The 7,290-nt window shown below is 50.9% G+C and overlaps 1 long non-coding RNA gene and 1 pseudogene across 1 annotated transcript; one reads left to right on the forward strand and one right to left on the reverse strand.

Moving 5' to 3' along the window:
* The first annotated feature begins 213 nt into the window (after positions 1-213).
* On the forward strand, positions 214-3,673 carry LOC102966113 (annotated as a pseudogene).
* A 1,339-nt stretch (positions 3,674-5,012) lies between these two features.
* On the reverse strand, positions 5,013-6,262 carry LOC122238536. Its single transcript, XR_006217460.1, has 2 exons — positions 5,912-6,262; positions 5,013-5,771 (listed from the first exon to the last, which is right to left on the reverse strand). It is a non-coding gene; the product is annotated as an uncharacterized LOC122238536 (long non-coding RNA).
* Positions 6,263-7,290: the final 1,028 nt, after the last annotated feature.

Consider the following 7,290-nt stretch of genomic DNA (forward strand, 5'->3'; position numbering starts at 1 on the left):
CATAGCAATATTATTCATGGCCAAAATATTCATATTCATAGCAATAGTATTCATAGCCAAAGAGCAGAAAAAAACCTTAAATATCCATCAACTGGTGAGTGGATAAACAGAAGATGATTTATCTGAAGAATATGAAACACTAATTTGAAAAGATCTCTGTACTCCTATGTTCACTGCAGCATTGTTTACAGGAGCCAAGATATGGAAGTAGCCCAAGTGTCCGTCCGTAGACGAGTGGATACAGAAGATGTGGAGATACATACGATGCAACATTACTCAGCCATAACAAAGGATGAAATCTAGCCATTGGCAACGACATGAATGGACCTTGAGGGTATTGTGGTAAGTGAAGTAAGTCAGATGGAAGAGGACAAATTCTGTGTGGTTTCACTTCTAGGTGGAATCTAAAAAACCGAACGAACGAACCAACAAAACGAAAACAAATTCACAGATATAGAGAATGGAGTGGTGGTTGCCAGAAGGGAAAGGGGCTGGGGGTTGGACGAAATGGGTAAAGAGCTCAGCTGTATGGTGAAGGGCAGTAACTAGACTCTTTGTAGTGTATACAAATATCGAGTTATAATGTTGTACACCTGAACCTTACATAATGCCGTGTACCAATTTTACATCAATAAAAAATATGAAATACGCAGTGAACTATTATTCAGCATTAAAAAGGAAGTAAGTACTGAGATATAATACAACACAACATGAATGAACCATTACACTTAGAAGCCAGTCACAAAAGGACACATATTGTGTGATTCCATTGATATGAACCATAAGAGAAGGCAACTCTGGAGAGACAGAAGATAGATTAGTGGTTGCCTGAGACTGAGGAAGATGATAAGGGGGAGTACCTGCTAATGGGCACAGGGTTTCTTATTTGGGTGACGAAAACATCCTAAAACTGTGATTAGACAACTCTGTGAAAATACTAAAAACCATCGAATTGCACACTCTAAATAGGTGAATTTATGCTACGTCAATCATACTTGTAGCTGTTATTTAAAAAACTCTTCTATGGAAGTGATCAAGGGTACAAATCAGGGGCAGATCAAGAAGACAGGGGCCTGTTGTCATGGGGGAGGTGGTGGCACTTGGTGGCTACCGGTGGCCAAGGAAGAGGCAGTGACACTGGACTTGGTTGGGGGCGGCGGCAGATTTGGGGCTTCCGCAGCTTCTTCCAGGGTGGACGTCCAGCACAGCTGCTGTTGAGACCCAAGATCTTACTTCTCGTCCCTCGATTGGAGTATTGGTGTACCGGCCATCTTCAGACGCCTCTGGAAGACAGATGAGGAAACTGAGGCCTGGGGAAGTTACAAAACTTGTTCAAAGTCACACAGTTTGTAAAGGACACAGCCAAGACTAGAGTGGGTTGTCAAAATTAAAATGAACAGACTACAGCAAAGTTTTAGGGGAAAGAAAGATGTTTGTGATCCACAAGCCAGTCGTCCACATCAGGGGCAGGCGGGTGAAGAAGGGGTTTGTACTGGAAAATGCAGCTTCCCGGTTGAGTACCTTGGCCATATAGAAGTTAAGGAGTCCAGAGGAAGGCACAGCTGTGAAGATGCTGTCAAAAGATTGAAAGCTGAAAGAAGTTCTTCAAAGGCTTCTTTGGAAGGCGGTCCTGTGGGTTTCAGCAGGTGGACCCCCAGTTGTGGATGAAAATACTAAGGGGTGCCTGGGTGGCTCAGTCGGTTAAGCGACCCACTCTTGATTTCGACTCCAGTCATGATCTCATGGTTTGTGAGATCAAGCCCTGCATCAGGCTCTGTGCTGACAGTGCAGAGCCTGCTTGAGATTCTCTCTCTCTCTCTCTCTCTCTCTCTCTCTCTCTCTCTGCCCCCCCACACACACTGTCTCTGTCTCTCTCAAAATAAACTTTAAAAATTAAAAAAAAAGAAAATACTAAGGACCTCATAGTTGACCAGACAATAAAAAAAGTTACTTCCTGTGTCCCGGGTAGGAACTTGATAGAGGCTTCTCTGACATATGTCGTGATGGCACTGCTTGGCGCTGATCTGTCATTGCTCCATGGCTGTCAAGGTCATGGGTGCAAGATTGAGCATGAAGGAGAGGAAGCAGAAGCTGGAGAAGGAATGTGGGGTGACTGCTACTTTTGATGCTAGTCGGACCACTTGTACAACAGAAGGGTCATTCCGTGTCACAACAGCCACCGAGCACGCAGAATGAGAGCAATCATGAAACAGACCCAAGGTGTCCAGAAAGGGCCGGAGTGGTGGGAAGCAGACAGCATCAGCTCCCTGTGCTCATGGAGCATGTCCTGCGAGGGTCCCTTCTCATCTGCCCCAGTGACCACGCCGGTGACAGCGGTAGCATCACCATCTCCTGCCTTTCAAGTGAGTGGCCCTGACTCGGCCTCCCGTGGGCTTGCGGCTCAGCCAGCCCGCACCGCCCTCGCGGCCACAGCAATGAAGCCAGCCCTGGAGCCCTGGGCCCTGATGCTGTTCACGGGGGAATTGCAGCCACGCACTCGGGGCCGGAGGCGGTCAGTCTTCCGGTGCTGCCTCTCCAGGTCTTGTCCAGGCTCCTCACAGACACACTCCCCCTGCGGCAGACTGCTGGTTAGAAGAGGGGTTCAAGAGTGTCCAGGCTCAGCTGCCCTTCCGCGGTCAGTTCTCCAGCCTCCCGCACCCACTGCCATCACCGAACCAGCACCGCCTTTCCAAGGGAACTCATTCCTCACCTCCCAGCCTGGGCCAGTGGTCTGGTCCCACCCCTGCAGCCAGCCTTTGTCCCTGCCCAGTCCTATCCTGTGGCCAATGGGATGCCCTATCTGGCACCTCATGTGTCTGTGATGGGCATCACTCCCTCCCGATGGCAGCCAATGTGTATGACACTGTGGGCCACCCTCAGGCTGCCCACCCCCATCAGCCTCCCAGCCCGGTCAAGCCCCAGACATTCCCTTAGTAGGGGACAAGCCTACTTTCCTACAAGACTGCCAGTCTTTCATTAAGCCTCCTGCTCAGCACCCCAACGGTTCTGTAGCTTTCAGCGGTGTAGACGATGGCGGGTTGGCCTCATGAGATGAGCACACGGAGGTTCCTGCAGGCACCTGTCCAGTGCATCCTTCCGAAACCCGGTGGGCTGCATTAGGAAGCAAGTCCAGGCAGCGTACTAACCCCTCACCCACCAACCCTTCCTCCAGTGACTTACAGAAGATGTTTGAAATTGAACTTTAAGCAGTCTGTATGGCTTATGTATGTTGTGTGTACCTAGACAAGGGCAGGGGCAGAGGTCAAAGGAGCAAAGGGAACTTTGCCTTCCCTGTCAGTTTACTTTCCACTAATCCCAAGGGTCCCAAGGAGCATGTCCAGGCACAGGGTTCTGTGAAAGGTGCTTTTGAAAAGAAAGGGGCAGGAACATTTCTAGAGAAAAGTTGTCTTGCAGTTAGGCTAAAGAAGTCAAGGAAATGTTGCCCTCTGTCCACCTCCTGCTCCTGCAGTCCCTCACAGATCTCGGACAGCAGAGAGGCAGAAGTATACGGACAGGAGTCTGTATTCAAAGCACATTTACTGGAGTATAAAACAGTAGGGGAAGCAAAACCATCTCCCTTTGTTTTTCATGCCATTTGCCTGCCGCCCCTCAGTGCTGGCCTGTCTTAGAGCCCAAGAACGTGGTGGCCTGCGCTTGGGCTGGGGACAAGAGATAGGCGGGCTATGCTGCCAGGATTCCTAGGAGGTCACATCAGCAGTTGTCCAGCAGATTTTAGGTGTATCTTTAGGTATATTGTAGGTGTAAAGTTGAGCTTCCACTTTGAGTAAGAATAAACAAATCTGTATCAAAAAAGCCAAAATCCTTATTTTCATGCATTTACATATTTTAAATAGTTGTCAATGTTAAAAAGTTGTATGAATGTAAGTGATCTTGCCAAAGGTAAAAGGGTTACCTGTAAGAAGCTGTACGTCTGATTGATTTATCAGTGATGCACGTCAAAGTGGGGAGAGGGAAGGTTGGGAGTCCCAGATGAGATCTCTGGCTTATCTGGTATCATTCGTGGTAAGTAGCACATTGCAGCAACACATGCGAGTGACAAATACAGTCACTAGGTGCTGGTTGTAAAGAAAAGAAAGAGCAGTGTTGTCCTGGGTTTCAACCTGGGGTGAAATTCTAATGTCGTTATTTTGTTTTGTTTTTTATTATTTTTACAAAGTTTATTTATTTTTGAGAAAGAGAGAAAGAGAAAGTGGGCAGGGGAGGGGCAGAGAGAGAATTCCAAGCAGGCTCCGTACTGTTAGTGGGGAGCCCGACACGGGGCTTGAACCCACAAACCGGGAGATAATCACCTGAGCCTATGTCAGACGCTCCACTGACTGAGCCACCCAGGTGCCCCTAATGTCATTATTTTAATGGAATCAATCTAAATACGCTTTGTAGAGAATATGTATTGGCCCCGATGGACTGCTGCAGTTTCTTTATGTCAATCCTCTATGTTTGAACACTAGGGTGACAGTGACCTCATCATATCCATCCATGGGAGCACAGGTTACCGTGTTGGTTTGTCATGCGGGTCTTGGTGGGTTTTGTTTTGTCTCTTAGATTTGTGGGGGTGGAGAATCTGGTTTTATTAGCTGTGTGGGAGTCTGTCCGCTCACTTGAGAGCAGAGCATCCTGTTGCCAGTTGCAGCCACTTGACCTTTGGTAACATGAGATCCCATCTCATTTTTACTTTTGAATGTTGGCTTCACAATCAAATGTAAGCTGTATGTATTTGTACTGATAAGGATTTATAATCTGCTGGGGCGGCTGGGTGGCTCAGTTGGTTAAGCCTCTGACTCTCGATTTCAACTCAGGTCCTGATCTCCCAGTTTGTGAGTTTGAGCGGCAAGTTGGGCTCCACATTGACAGCATGGAGCCTGCTTGGGATTCTGTCTCTGCTCACTCTGTCTCTCAAAATAAATAAACTAAAAAACAATTATTTTAAAAAGCTTAACTTACAATCTGCTTTAACAAAAAATGTTCTTCGTAGGGAAAAAAAAGACATGAACCAGTGTTAATTTTTTTAATATCTTTTTTTGGTAACTAAATGTCATAAACTACCCTAAATCTTCAATAGTGATGATTTACAATTATCAGTATGTGATTGTGAAAATCAATCAGGGAAGTAGTAGCAGGAATTTCATCTTTCAGTTCTGGACAAGAATTTATATGGAATGGTAGCTCACAATTCTTTTGGGTCATGGGTGGGAAAAAAAGGGTATTGCAGGTACTCTATTTTGATTTTCTCAAGTGAAGGGCAGTAATCCGAGGGACTTCTAAATTTCATCATACTGAGTAGAGTTCATAAAGGAGTGTAGCTTTACTTCTGTCGAGCATTGACTTTTGCTGATTACCGACTTATAACTGCGTTATCAGCACATCAGAGCTCTGAAAAATGGGCCTCAACGCCCTTGATTCATCCGCAAACGTCCCACAGTACCCTCTTCCTATTTTCCTAAGACCGTGAACTACATAGGGCACTAGGTCTCTCAGGTCCTGGGGGATCCCAGTAGAAACTGTATTCTGAAACGCGGGACGATCCGCAGGTGCAACTGTCGTTCTCCCAAGTCACAGCAGCCACGTTCTAAAGGCGTCCAACGGTGACCTTCCTCAGAGCCTGAGGACCGCCCTCCCTGACCGCGCACGTGGCGAGGTGGGGACGGAGCCACGTGGGACCCGTGGAAGACACTCTCCGCAGCGCGCGGCTGACATTCCAGGCGCTGGAAAGGAGTTGTCAGCTTCTCGCTGCAAGACCCTGCGCGCAGACCCTGTAGTTAGAAGTGAAGCACAGTGAGGTGAAACGGGGATCGTCCCCGACCTCCCATCACACTTCCCTTTCCCTCCCTCATTCCGCCCCCGCCTCCGCCAACTCTCAGCCCGCTGGCTCAGCTCAGAGTCGCCGCCAGACCTATCGCGGGGGCCGACCGAGACCCCGGAAGAGGGACTCCATCCGGGTGCTTTGTGCGGGCGAGGGAAGGGCGTGGCTTTATGACGACCGTGAGCGGGTGGGGCGAGGAGCCAACTCAGGAGCTGGGACAGCCAGACCGAGGGGGCGGCGGGAGTATGGGTTGCAACTTGCCACGCCCCGTGGAAACTCCATGCTGCTCGGGAGGGGAGTCTCTATTCTCAAACTCTCCTTAGAGGCGGGAATGTCAACTAAGAAGTTTAATTTCAAAGACTCATCCTTTGGAAAGCTTCTTCATACTCTCTCCTGCTGCCCTTCTTTCCTCTCTGCTTGATAACCACGGGACACTCTCCGCCTCCGGCCTTCCCCCCCCCTCGCTCTGTGCAGATGGTGGCGGCCCGCGCGGTGCGCAGCCGCAGAGAGTTCTGGGCGGCGCCGGCGAGGGGCGTGTGACGCAGCGGCCGTCGCTGCCATTTTAAGTTGTTTGTTCTCGCTCCCCTCCTCAAACGCGATTCTGCCCCGGACCCGGGAGGCGCCCGAGGCCGCCGCCGTTTCCGCAGCCTGCGGTTGGGGGGGAAACGAGGCTGTGCCACCGCGGACTCTCACCCTCCGCTTCGGCTTTGCCCCCTCCGGGTCTCCTCGACCTTCCTTCCTGAGAGCCGGAACCCGACCGTGGGGGAAGAAAGACTCGAGAGCAGATGCTTGAACTGAAATAACTTTATTTTGGGGGGTTTGCTTCGCTGACAGACCCCGTAGCGCAGGGCTCCCCTCCCCTTCCTCCCCTCCCCCTCCGCCGCCAGTACCAATCCCACCCCTCTTTCTCCTCGTTACTTCTCCTTTCTCTCGGTCTCTCTCTCTCTCTCTCCTCTCTCTCTCTTTCTCTCTCTCTCTCGCCGCCGCCGCCGCCTCCGCGTCCTTCCGTCCGCCGCCGCCCGGGGCGCCGAGCCAGACTATGGGTCCCAGGTGGGGGCTGAGCGGCGGCAGCAGCGCGGGCGGCCCGGTCACAGTGCGCACTGCAGCGGGGATGGAGGGGCTCAGTTGGCTGGTGGTTTTCTCTTGACATGGCTCCTGCCCGTGCTGCGAGCAGCGCCCCCGCCGCCGCCTCCTCTTCTGCCGCCGCCACCGCTCCGCCCGCAGGCTGCGGCTAGAGGGCCCGAACCCCGCCCGAGCGTCGGTCAGTGAGTCCCGGTCTGCGCGGGGACAGGGAGGGCATTTCCCCGTCACCCGCCCCCGTCCCAGCTGCCTCGGTTCCACCCCTCTGCCCCCTCGGGAAACCAACTAATGACCCCACCCTAAACTAGCCAAACTCGGGAAACATGGTCTGTTCAACGTGAGAGAGAGCGAGCGAGCTTAATCCGGGAACTTCAGGGCCTTTTTTTTTT

Source organism: Panthera tigris, chromosome B2, assembly GCF_018350195.1.
Source record: "Panthera tigris isolate Pti1 chromosome B2, P.tigris_Pti1_mat1.1, whole genome shotgun sequence".
Lineage (NCBI taxonomy): Eukaryota > Metazoa > Chordata > Mammalia > Carnivora > Felidae > Panthera > Panthera tigris.